Raw genomic sequence first — 14,018 nt, forward strand, 5'->3', positions numbered from 1 at the left:
TGCCTGGCTCCCTTCACAGCCTCACGCTGCGCATTCTCAAACCAATGCGACGTTTCTGCCTCACTACGCCGAAGGGAGGTGCATCAGGCCGCGTCGTCGTCGTCGCCCTGATGAGAGCCCTCCCAACCAGCTCCGCCGACGCCGAACGCCGGGACGCATCTTCCAAACCACCCTTCTACGCTGCCCTCCTGCACGTGACTAAGAAACTCAGATATATGTTAGAGGAACATAGCTTTCAGTGTCATGGTGGCCGAGTGGTTAAGGCGTTGGACTCGAAATCCAATGGGGTCTCCCCGCACAGGTTCAAATCCTGTCCATGACGGTTTGAAGTTTCCTCAATTATTTTGTAAACGTTTATAAGTAATTTGAGGTTAATGGACCGGACTAATCAACTTAGATATTCGTTAGAGGAACACATGGATCAAGGTGGCATGGCGGCCAAGCAGTTAAGGCGTTAGACCTGATTTCCAATGGGGTGTGGCCACACACATTCAAATCCTGTCCATGACGTTTCAAAGTTTTCTCACTTTCTTTTTTCAATGTTTATAAGTAATTTGAGATTATTGGACCGGACTAACAAACTTAGATATTCGTTTGAGGAACGCATGCATCAGGGTGTCATGGTGGCCGAGTAGTTAAGGCTTTCGACTTGATTCCAATGGGGTGTGGCCATACACATTCAAATCCTGTTGTAAGCGGATTTGAGTTTTTTACGTATTTTTGAGATATTTATGAGTTGTCTTTCCGACAGAGCTGTTCTTCACCTGAGGACGGCTGCTTGCGTTGTGGCCGAAACGTCGTGAGAATTGTATTTTATAATGTTTTATTTTTATTATTTTATTATTTCCCTTCTACGTGACTTTACCGAAAGAACCAAGCAGATGAATCCATGTAGTCACGAAAGCTTTAAATCGAAATAAAACATCCATAATATAGGTTTCTTTGGGTTAGATCGCGAAACGTCGTACTCAGATTGTAAATGTTGTGGATTTGCTCTATAAGTAACGATTTGGCATTTTCTGTTTAAGTGACAAACCTTACTAATTGCCTGTGTCGGATGGTGGCAGGTTTAACGACGCATTTATATGTAGGCGATCTAACCCAAAAAAAAATATTATGGACAAAACAAACCCATCACATTAATGTGGTTCTGCGCTTCATGTGGACCAATTTCAGCTGCGAATTAAATATTGGTTTGACATTCATGAGATGAACATTACTCTCACAATGTGAGTGGTCCTCTACTGCGCGGGTATCACACGGCTACAGCTCCGATGTTGGCGCCGTTTTGTCGTTCGCCAACGTGAACGGTTTGCGCTGCTCTTCCGCATGAAATTGGGAAAAAAATTACAAAATGCTCAAAACATGTTGAATACTCTGTCTGCGTGCGTGTGTGTGTATATGAATGGGGAGCGGTAGTGTAGCGGTTAGCGCGCTGCGCTACAAACCTGGCGACCCGGGTTCGATTCCCGCTCACGGCCAACATCGGTGACGATTATCTGAACCGGTCCTGGGCCTCCGCTAGGTCGACTCAGCCTCAAAGGAGTACCTGGTGCGATGTGTAAACATCGCCACTGGGGAGACAAAGGCGGCCGGGCGTGGTGTTGGCCACCCACCCCCTCGTGTCCCGTGCCGGCCTTCATAGGTGATCGCTAACAGCACTTGCCCCTACAGTCTGTTAAGGCTATACGGGGGATCTTATCTTGTCTTTGTATGACTGAAAGTATAAGTCGTCTATCAATCAGAGCCTTCAGCACTTCACGTGACCTCGAAGTGCACCTAGGCTGGCACAAGCGCTGTGGTGACGTCACCGCCACTCAATGGCGAAAGGCGTTTGTTGTTGTTGTTGTATTGTTGTTGATGTCTGGCGAAGAGGGATGTAATGTTTTGCGCGTTGCACTGCAATTTAATTCTTGGCCAGGGCTCACATCAGTCCCGGGCTTCCCCTAGGTCGACTCAGCCTTAAACGAGTACCTGGTGCAGTGTATAAACAAAAAAAAAACATCAGTGCCAAAGGGCAGCCGGGAGTTGATGTTGGTCAACGGCCCTCTCGTGCCCGCGGTCGTGCTGTCAGAAATAATAATAATATTTACAAAATAGGTGCTCACTAACAGCCCTTACCACGAAATTCTACATGCCTATAGATCAGTGGTTCTTCACCTTTACTGCAGCCCTGCGCCCCGTTGGTTCTGAATCGTCAAAATGTTTTACAATCTTCTTGGTTCTTTCGGTAAAGTCACGTAGAAGGGAAATAATAAAATAATAAAAATAATAAAATAATTCTCACGACGTTTCGGCCACAACGCAAGCAGCCGTCCTCAGGTGAAGAACAGGTCTGTCGGAAAGACAGTGTTTTATTATTTTATTATTTCCCTTCTACGTGACTTTACCGAAAGAACCAAGAAGATGAATCCCTGCAGTCACGAAAGCTTTACCTCGAAATGTTTACAATGTTAATAAATGCATCGGTTTGATGCAACTTACGTTGTTCGTGCTTCATTTGTGTGTTCGATGATTTACCTTCTAAAAAAACCTGTCCGCGTCTCGCACCCCCCCAGAGGTTGCCTGCACCCCAGGCAAGCAGCTCACTGCTCCAGATGATGGATCAACAGCCATTGTTGTCGCATACATACACAAACTAGATTATTATTATTATTACTACGGCTCCTGCGATGGTAATTGTTATTTCCACTGTGTTTAATCAATCCGTAAGTAATTACGACTTGGGGATGGAACAAAAATAACAAACAAACAAAAAAAAACAGCAATGCTGCTGCACATGCTATTAATTATTTTTGGACCCATTATGAAAGCCGCCTGCAGCACTTTGGCAGAGGCTTTGTTTTTGCTCATGATTTGCCTGACCGTGGAAGGAGAGTAGAAAAGTACGGCTCAATTTGAAATAGCTGTGGGAAAAATGGAACAAAAAACCCAACACGTTTCATCCTCTGCATCATTCCCGCATGGGTTCCACGAAACATTTTCTTGTTTCCCCTGTACATCCGTCTTTCGTGCCAGTTTCGCAATGAAATTATATTTTAGGGAATTACTTTATTCTTAAAAACCCACAATCTAATCACGCCACGAGCAAATGAATGCCCATCGTAGCAGTGCATTCATATCGGAGCGCTGTAACCGGCGACAATGAATTATTCTACGGAGCTGGTGAACCAGGGCACAGAGAAGGCAAAGACGTCCGTGGTCTTAATGGAGGGATCTTCTCTGTCTTCACCGTTACACGCGCACCCAAGCATTGTCCGCTCCATCCAATTCCACCGGAGCCTTCGCTCGGAATGAACACGACCTGCACCGCGACTCGGCGTAATTGGAACTAACAGGGCGCCAAATGTGCGCTGGGAAACACCCACGAGTTTGGAAATAGAAGAAGAAAAAGACTGAGATCAGTGTAAGCGGTATGTTGTCTCGGCCATTGGTTAAAAAAAATAAAAAACTTAAATAATTGTGTTTTTTTTTATCCTACGGACATCCATACTCCCCGGTTCTTTCGGTAAAATAACAAAATAATATAAAACACGACGTTTCGGTCGCAACACAAGCGTCCGTCTTCAGGTGAGAAAAAAATGACCTGCTGTTGTGGCTTTATATAGACACGTGAGGGGGGAGGGAATGGGGGGGGGGAGTTTAGCTGTAGGAGTTAGGCACAGGAGGGGAGTGGGGGTATTTCTCCGTATTTCGAGAACCGCTGTGATGGTCACGCACGGAGCCGACCCCAAGGGAGCCCCCCTCCCCCCCAGCCCCACCGGCCGTTTCGTTCACGCAGTGCGCCGGAATCAATCGCTTCTCCAGGCGGACAAATGGAATCGCTCCCCCCCCCCCTCCACACGGTGCCCATCTCGCTTGCTGCTTCAGAGCGCACCACCAGCTGCTGCTGCTGCAGCTGCAGTCGAAGTTTAAAACGAAACAGGGGGGTGGGGGTTGAAGGGGTGGTGGAAGTTGGAGGGGGGTGGGGAGGTGAAAAAAAACTCGAAAATATTCCGCTACAGCTGCCCCCCCATCCTCCTCCACCACCCCCCACCTCCACAATCCTCGTTAAGCTCATCGTCGTGCGCAGTTGCCTCGTCGTTTGACCACCGCGCTCGGAGTTCAACAGAGCAGCGAGGGTCAGGGTTGTTCCGCTGCTGACCTCACGGTGACCCCCTCCCACCCTTACACCCCCCCCCCTCACACCTCCCCCCTCCCCTCTCGATCTCACGCGTGTGTTTATATCCGACCGAGTGGATGTTTCTTAGTGCGTTGCCGAGGACTAGTACGGGAGTCTCAACGGAGCGACGGGGGAGGGAGGGAGGAGGGAGGGGAGGGGAGGGAGGGAGGAGGGAGGGGAGGGGAGGGAGGGAGGGGAGGGAGCGACGGGGGAGGGAGGGAGGGGAGGGAGGGAGGGGAGGGAGGGGGGAGGGAGGGGGGAGCGAGGAAGGGGAGGGAGGGGAGGGAGGGGAGGGAACGACGGGGGAGGGAGGGGAGGGAGAGAGGGAGGGGAGGTAGGGAGGGGAGGGAGGTAGCGACGGGGGAGGGAGGGGAGGGAGAGAGGGAGGGGAGGTAGGGAGGGGAGGGAGGTAGCGACGGGGGAGGGAGGGGAGGGAGGGAGGTAGGGAGGGGAGGGAGAGAGGGAGCGAGGGAGGGGAGGGGAGAGGTGCTGCCACCGTGGGCGAGTGTCAGAACCGCTTCCATGGGGGCGGTGTTGTAGCTGGTGTCGCGATCGCGCCCGACAGACGAACGAACCGGGGGGGGGGGGGGAGAAGGGACGGGCAGTGGACGGACGTCTGTACGCTAGGAGCGCGATAAGGCGTGGTAGGAGGGGGGGGGGGTCTTGCTTCTTACCCCCCCCACCCACGTTCCCGTGCCGGTGAAGAAGGCGCGCGACGCGTGACGATTTTTTTTATTGATTCGTTCAAATCCTCGCGGCACAGCATAAATTTCAACGTCGCAGTCGCAGGAGCAGCCTCAGGGCCCGCTGCCACCGCTGCGTCTGCGATATCGTTTAAGTTGGTTACCGGTTCGTATCGACTGGTCAGTGGAACGGCTCACTGCGCGCTGTGTGTGCTGCCCGCTGTGGCGAAGAACTCAGTGCAAGGCAACATTTGCCGCCGATTTGTTGGGAAAAAAAACAAGTTTTAGCTATCGGAGTCGTGACGAAGCATCGTATCGGAATTGTCGCAGAGCAGTGCTGGGGGTGGGGGGGGCGGCCTTCGTGTTACAGAGAACGGCACACGGAAGCAGATAACACAGAGCTACCGCTGAGATCGCTTAGGGTCACAGTGGCCTTTGATCCACACACAACACAGGGGCAGCACTCTCCATGCCCCTTAGTCTCTGCCAAATCCCAGCAGCTGCTGCACAGTCGAACGCAGCCCTCCAAAATTCACCCAGACAATCTCCCACCATCTGCGCTTAGACTCGCACAGAGGCCCACAGACTCACACAGAGACCCACAGACTCACACAGAGACCAACAGACTCACACAGAGGCCCACAGACTCACACTGATACTCACAGACTCACATAGAGACCCACAGACTCATTACAAAAAGACCCACAGCCTCACACAGAGACCCACAAATTCACACAGAGACCCACATACTCATCACACAGAGACCAATAGACTCACACGGAGTACTCATCACACAGAGACCCAGATACTCATCACACAGAGACCCACAGACTCACACAGATGCTCACAGACTCATCACACAGAGACCCACATACCCACACAGAGACCCAAAGACTCATTACAAAAAGACCCACGGACTCACACAAAGACCCGCAGACTCACACAGAAACCCACACTCACACAGAAATCCACAGCCTCACACAGAGACCCACACATTCACACAGAGACCCAAAGACTCTTCACACAGAGACTAACAGACTCACACGGAGTACTCATCACACAGAGACCCACATACTCATCACACAGAGACACGCAAACTCCAAATACACAGCAGGCGTCAGAGTCGGTATCGAGCCCACGCTCCTCCTGCATACCACGCGAGGTAGTTAACATCTCATAGCCACCGCAGCGGACACGGGGGCAGTGCTTCCGTGATATCTCTGCCTCCACGCCGCATCAAGGGGGGCTCACTCTTGGCTGGTTTATCCTTCCGCGGGCTGAGCCTTTTGCCTTCAAAATCCTCGTAACCGTGCGTGCTCTTGATCTGCAACGCACGGCTGCACATTTCGCCAGCAACTTGAGTTTGAGGTTGGATTGCAAATCCCAGACGTCTCATCCTAGATGCTTCAAATCGCTTTAAACTATTGTCATTGTAGTGCGTATTTAATGTGCCGCTGCACTCTGATGTTGTAGGAGAAAACATTTATTAAAAAGTATATTTAATTAAGTAGAACGTGTTGTCTATATTTCGATTTAAAGCTTTCGTGACTACAGGGATTCATATTCTTGGTTCTTTCGGTAAAGTCACGTAGAAGAGAAATAATAAAATATTATCAAAATGCGCAACTCTACATAAATATAAACAACACATATGTGACGTCACATTTCTCACCCCCCCCCCCCTCGTCACACATCGTCACAAACGTCTGACCCCCCCCCCCTAGGTGCGTGACGTCATTTATAGACGGCCCCTTACCGCGAGTTGAAAAGCACCCCAAAATTCTGCCCCACTGCTCTGCATGCACAGGGGCAATGTTGTGTCCGTTTCTCAGCTAACCGCAGCGCCGGTCCTGATGGGATTCACGGAGAGCGAGTGAAGGCGGGGGGGGGGGGGGTTCCACGATTCGATGAGTGCGAGCAGGCAGGCGGGCCGATAGATGTCTGCTGACATTATCCGCGAACAAATAAAGCAAGTCCCGGCTCATGCATCGTCGCCGAACACAATGTCACGGGCACGTTCGCCCACGGGATGCGCCCGGTAGGTGCAATGCTAAGGACACCGAACTTGCAAACCCAGAGGCAGCTCAAACGATGGGGTGAGCGTTTATAATAGTCGATGGGCAGGTCCCCAGCGCGTGATTATGTGATTTCCCCCACGCAATTTTCGTCCGATTGTGCGGTCGATTGCCACGCCACGAGACGGAGTGTCCGTTTAGAGGGCCACAAATCGCGTGAGAAAACGGGGTCCACAGAAGCGGACATCGCAGAGGTAACCGCTTTGAGATCCCTTCACGTGAACTCTCGCTACGGGCACTTTCCCACCCGCTCTGCCACTGACAGTGAAGATCGTCGCATGGCGATTTCATTTTGGAGGTGAAATTTTTGCCGAATTATTCGCGGATAGAAATTGGTTACCGGACTCAGACCATCAACCCACTGCACTTGAGAACCCAGGTGTTAATCATAACTCAGTCTATGCGAGTCTGTGGTTCTCTGCGCGAATTTATGGCTCTCTGTGGGAGTGATTCGCGACCTGGCTGAGAATATAAAACTCACTACGCTTGAGTAACCCCGGTTTAATCACGGATCAATCTGTGTAAATCTACACACGTCTCTGTGCGAGTCTGTAGACTTCTACGCAATAGAGGTTTTTTTGGGGAAGGGTTAGATCGCGTAAATATATAAATGTGTCGTTAAACCCGCCACCACCCGACACAGCCAACTAGTAAGGGCTGTCACGTAAACAGAACGTGGCCAATTCGTCACTAGTACAGCACTAGTGTGTAGTGTAGTGTATAGTGTAGTGTGTAGTAGTGTAGTGTATAGTGTAGTATACTAGTACAGCACTAGTGTGTAGTGTATAGTAGTGTAGTGTATAGTAATGTAGTGTATAGTGTAGTGTATAGTAGTGTAGTGTATAGTAGTGTAGTGTATAGTAGTGTATAGTGTAGTGTATAGTAGTGTAGTGTATAGTGTAGTGTATAGTGTAGAAGTGTATAGTGTAGTTTATAATGTAGTGTATAGTGTAGTATACTAGTACAGCACTAACCGGCGTGTTGGAGAGCCAAGTCACAGCATTTACAATCTGAGTGCGACGTTTCGCCAGTAATTACAACTAGCTTCATCAGGCGACAGCCAGATTTCTGGAGAAGTCCACCTGTTTCGTTCCTTATATAGAGGCGTAGATGTGTGATCACCCTTCTGCGCTCTTGCGCAAAGTGGGGGTGGGGGGTGGTTAATGAGTGAACGTACATCATGCATGCGCATTATGTGAGCCCTTTGATCTTGTCCTTCGTAATCAGATTGTAAATGTTGTGGCTTGGCTTTCCACCACCACACCGATGTGCTGTACTAGTGACGAATTGGCACGTTCTGTTTACGTGACAACCCTTACTAGTTAGGCTGTGTCGGTTGGTGGCGGGTTTAACGACACATTTATATATTTACGCGATCTAACCTCAAAAAACACAAACACTTCCATTATCGATGATATTGGCCGCGAAAGCCTCCTACGTGTTGAACCTCTACGCAAGCTTATCCGTCTTTTGTATCAGTCCACGGGGTCCCACTGTGAATCCCATGGGTCCCTGTGTGAGCCGGCGCGTCTTCTATGCAAGTCACGCACGCTGACACCAACCAACTCGCGATGCTGGAGCACCCGGGTTTAATCACAGGCGGCTTGCTTGGATTCGACCCCGGGAACTCGCCCTTGCCTCGGCATATTCCACGTCCACCTTGGCTCCCACCAGAAGCGGCCCTTTGCCACGAGCAACGATGCCTCCGCACAGCCTTAAGCCATCTCAGAGCCACTCACGCGGAAACTCAAAAATGAATCACGCTCTCAGGTACATGGGACACACGTGTGCGTGTGTGCGTGCGTGCGTATGTACCTGGCTTTCCACTTCGGCGTATCGACTTCAATAAAAGGGGAGGCTGTATCCGCGCGTGCCTAAAACGCACCGGCGGTGTTTAATGGAGCGCGTAATATACGCGAAAGGGGCCATCGTTACGCAGTCTCCTCCGCTCAGGACGATTATTGAATTAGCCGCGTGCGTCGTTAGAAGACGGTGCACCAGAAGGTGGACCGGACACTTGGCCAAAGAAGCCCAGAAACAAACAATAACAACAACAACAACAACTTACTATACTGCGCCTTTTGGCGTCATCTGGTCCAACCCATGTAAGACTAGGCTCTAAGGAAAGCTGTCTCGGGTGTGGACCAATCATCTTCAAGGACAGTGCACATTATCAGAGTTATGTTTTTTGTTTGCATTATGACTGCAGGTATTGTGGTCTATGTAAACATGACTCCTTGTAAAAAAGGTGTCAGTTTTGTTGCCAGATAGAAGGGTAAAAAAACAATTATCATATTTTTTACTGGCAAATGAGGTTCCAATGGTGAACTTACTATACTCTTAGTTTTTTCGGTAAAGTCACGTAGGTAAAAAATGAAATTAAAATTAATAAAAATAAAATAATTGTAATTTCATTTTTTACCTACGTGACTTTACCGAATAAACTAAGAAGTATGAATCCTTGCAGTCACGAAAGCTTCAAATCTTGAAACATCGTTCACGGGCAACCTGCTCCCGGGAGTTTTCGAGTGAAGCGATCAGCATCCCACGTCACTCGCTGCGCAAGCAATAGATCAAAGCAGGCACGACTGAGCGTAATAATTCACAGAGAAGGGACCCTGTTGGATGGCTGATGTCTTCGGAATTCTAGATAAGGAGATCCGCAAGGTCACAGTCGTCAGATTAGTGGTGAGAGAGACGGTAAAATATATTCACGTAAAGAAGAGCGTAGCTCGTTCCAGTCCGAACGCCGTATCCTTGCCTGGCTTGTATCGTGCACGTCAAGACAAAATGCTTTCTCACTCACCTCCCGTTTACGGCCCCGAGACAGGAGTGGAAATTCCACATTGCTACGGCGGGGCTGAGTCCATCTGCAGGATGATCGCTGTCGCCTTGTCTGTAAAGCGGCACTCGTTTTTACGAACGCTGTAAAGGGCGATGATTGGGTTGAGGCGAGCGCCACCCGAGGTTTGAACTCAGCAACCTTCTGCTTGTAAGATGTGCAGTGTGACCAGTGAACCAGGAGAGAGACAGTGCACGTGATCAAGCGAGCATCCTCCTTGTGTGTGAGAGCGGTAGTGCGGCGGTTAGCGCGCTGCGCATAAGAACCCCAGCGAACCTGAGTTCGATTCCCGCTCACGGCCACCACCAGTGACGATTATCTGAACCGGTCCTGGGCAAGCCACTAGGTCGACTCAGCTTCAAATGAGTACGCCATTAGGGAGACAAAGGCGGACGGGTGTGTTACTGGCCACCCACCTCCTCGTGTCCCATGCCGACCTGCATGAGTGCTACTTAAAAATTAAACTTGCCCCAACATTCTGTTAAATCTATACGGGGGATCTTTGCCTTTGATCTCTAATGTAAAAGTATAGCTGTGTGTGTGTGATCACACTCACCACTACGGCTGCATATACCGGTGCGTGGTGGGGTCAAGGGAGTGGTGAATGTCTGACAAGGGTCAAGTAAGCGTCACCCGTTTGCAACGTCACCCCGTTCATAGGCGGGACTGCACACCGGTCCATCATCATATCATCATCACAGTAGATATCGGGATAGTGAGCAAGGCTCCAGATTGAAGCAGTGGGGTAGCTATCGAGTGTGCAACTGCACTGCCAGGACCCATGCGCTGTAGAGAGCCACAGGGGCAGGGGGCTATGAAGAGGAGGAATGGAATTGGTTCGGGGTGGCCCCATATGAACGCCTTGCACCAGGGCCGGGTTACATTTACATTTCAGCCGGGTCAGAAAACATTTCCGTAACCGGCACACCACATCCTGTATACCTCTGGATATGGCGGTGGCTGCGAAGTCACGCGTCACCCACCCGCTCCGTTCTACCATGTTAGTCTCCGTTAATTCTAGATTTGAAGCTTTCGTGACTTTACCGAAAAAACCTAAGAATATAGTCTCCGTTACTCTGATCTCACCTCGAAATCTTGCCTGCCTCTTCTCTCATCCCAACGAGGGTCTTAGCAATTGAAACGTCGGGGGGGGTGGGTGAGGGGGGAGAAGGAGGGGGGGTAAAATGGGCCACCAATAAAAAGTTTAAATTGAGCCCCAAATGGTCCAGCAACCCCCCCCCCCCCCAATTGTAGCACCGTGAGCACGGACGATTTAACCCCGGGGACACGGAGAGGAGTTTTCGCTTCACACTTCCGCGGGAGAACGTCGGCTCCCGGACGACGCGGGCGACTGAAAGCGAATCAACGGAAGTGATTTTCCCCGCACCACTTTATCGCTGAAGTGGCGGACAACAACCGCAGTGACGGCAACAGCAGCACCGAGACTCGTCAGCCCCCCCCCCCTCCCTCATCCCCGTGCTTCTCCGACTCGCCGTAAGTGGGGCGTTATTTATTTATTTTATTTTTTCGCGGTGAGAGAGCTGCAATGAGCGTTGTCCAGGACGTGTTGGGATTTTCTTAGATTGTTTTCGTTGCTTGTAACAAGGAGGGGACAGGGGGGGGGGCGCAGGGAGGGATGGAGGGGGGGGGCAGGGAGGGGGGAGGCAGGGAGGGAGGGAGGGGAAGGGAGGGAGGGAGGGAGGGAGGGGAGGGAAGAAGGGCAGGGAGGGAGGGAGGGATGGAGGGAGGGCAGGCAGGCAGGTAGGGAGGAAGTGAGGGAGGGAGGGGAGGCAGGGAGGGAGGGCAGGGGAGGGCAGGGAGGGCAGGGGGGTAGGGGAGGCAGGGAGGGAGGGAGGGATGGATAGCTACCACCACAGCGCTGTTGAGTGAATGGTGATGCGCTGCAACCCGGACTTGAACTCAGAGGGGAGCCTGGTCTCGATTCCACCACCCGGCCTGCCAGTTCATTCATTCCACTCAAGGCACTTTTTGAGTAAAAACTCGCCTCCCATTAAAGAGGGCATTGCAATAATTTACGGTATAAATGAAACGAAGGGTAGTCCTACCTCTAAAATCAAGACCCATATAAAACTAAATTACACCGATGAGGACATATTCAAGGGAAAGGAAAACATTCGTCTTGCAGAGTGTCCTCAACTCTTCGGTGCTCGGAGCCAACCTGATGGGCCAGCGGAAGAGAGTTCCACACCTTACGCGCCACACTCGAGAAGGCCTACGATTACCGGCCCAGCGTAGAACGACAAAGTCTCGGTTTGTGTTAGCAGCAGGGCCTGCCTGGCCTGGAGAGAGTAGGGTATGTCAGAGGTCGCAACCGGGTACCCGATATCCGTACCCTACCCGATACCCGGCAACCCGTACCCGACCGGGTACGGGTACGGGTAGCCGTTTGCGACCCTGGTGCGGCCGGGTACGGGTACGGGTAGGCCGTGAGTCACTGGTGAGTAGCCGTTTGTCACTCATTTCGGGTAGGGTACGGGTACGGGTAGGAAACCCATTTGCGACCCTGGTGCGGCCGGGTACGGGTAAGGAATCAAAACCCGTTTGCGACCTCTGGGGTATGTCTATGACGATACGTCTGGGGGGCCAGGTGGGACTGCAGGTACTGAGGACCAAGGCCGTTTTAGAGCAAGTTTATTCAATCCCGACTCCCCCCGTGCCCACTCCGCCACCGCCCAACAAAAAAAAAACAGAGACAAAGATCCCCCGGTATTAGGGAAAGTGCTGTGAGCACTTTCCCCGCACACACACGCTGCGCACACACAAACACGTGAGTTTAAGGGCTCGTTATTCTCACTCACGGCTTGGCTCGGCTCTTTGCCTCTGGCTCAAGCGAGCCGACTCAAAGCCACGCTTAACCTGAGCCGCCTCTGACCACGGTTCGAGCCACGCTCAGGATTTCCGTGGAGCTGAGCCTGAGCCAAGCCACGGCTGAGCCGCTCACACATTTGCAGCACCCATTCCCCCACCACGCACTGACCAGCAAGGTGAAGTATGGTCAAAGCAGCCCCCACGAATGACTGCAACTTTGGGAGCCCTTCATCCAGCAGTAGATCAACAAACGACTGTAATTATCGTTGTATTTTTTTAATTAACTTAAAACTGACTTCAACACGCATTATTAGGAAGTGTTTTTTTTTAATATCTTACTGTGAAGTTTCCTGATGTTGTGGAACTGCTCAGGAGTTACACAGAAACTCTGTTGAGTTGTTTCATAGTAAATTACCGCAACGGGCAAATCATAACGTTGCTGCTTAAAATCCACGATGGCCTCAAGGAAGACACCACAACAACAATAACACAACAACAACAACGCAGCTATTATTTAGTAGCCTACACACATAGGCCGTCCATTCTAGGCTTCCCCGCACAATATTGAAAATAATAAAAATTGAACGCGACTTAAATGTTACAGCGAATTGAACATCAATTTTAAATCAAGGGACGTGTTTTTGCGTTTGCGCCGTGCGTATGCGGGGCAAGTGCCAACGCGAACCAAGGCACCACATTGCAACAGTCGAGCACAGTATAATGCACGCCAGTTTACCCAGCCGGAGGCGACGTTTTGCCGTTGCGGCTGTACCCATCCAGGTCATGCGCGGTGTGGTTTTGAGAAATTGGTTGCATCTGGACGATGAGGCCATCAGCACACCACGGCATACTGGTTACCGTGGCAGACCTCACCCGGACCCCTTACGCCTACCGCGAAGCTGATTGCTCGTAGCAGTGCTATTTTGATTGTTCAGATGGGGTCCCACGGTGGCGAGATGTTAACTACCTCGCCGCGTATACAGGAGGTCGTGGGTTCGTTCTCGACCCTGACGCCTGCTGCTGTATATTTGGAGTTCTCGTGTTCGTGTGCATTTTTCTCCGGGTCCTCCGGTTTTTCCCTCCATATTTAGAAGTATGCATTTAGAGTATTTGGCTTATATATATATTGTCCACATGATAAGCCACTTCGTTGAGGTACACATTTGTGTCCAGGTAGCTTCTGGAGAAAAAACTATAGTTCACTGGGCCTAACCCAGTAAAATCAAAATTGAAATATTTTTCTGCTATAAATGTCCACATGATAAGCCACTTTGTTGAGCTATCGTTCGTGACCAGGTCGCTTCTGAAAAAAAAGTAAATACCCCAGTGGGCCTTACCTGGTGTGATAAAAAAATTGCTTCGTTTTACTGGTATTTTTTTTGTTATTCATTTTTTGTTTACCTTTCCCATACCGTGCACTCCTATTG

At 50.7% G+C, this 14,018-nt stretch overlaps 1 non-coding gene across 1 annotated transcript; it reads left to right on the top strand.

Moving 5' to 3' along the window:
* Positions 1 to 240: 240 nt before the first annotated feature.
* Positions 241 to 322, top strand: TRNAS-CGA (transfer RNA serine (anticodon CGA)). The gene has a single exon. It is a non-coding gene; the product is annotated as a tRNA-Ser (tRNA).
* The last annotated feature ends 13,696 nt before the right edge of the window (positions 323 to 14,018 follow it).

Source organism: Lethenteron reissneri, chromosome 5 (assembly GCF_015708825.2).
Source record: "Lethenteron reissneri isolate LAM-NWPU_2019-01 chromosome 5, ASM1570882v1, whole genome shotgun sequence".
NCBI classification, from domain to species: Eukaryota; Metazoa; Chordata; class Hyperoartia; order Petromyzontiformes; family Petromyzontidae; genus Lethenteron; species Lethenteron reissneri.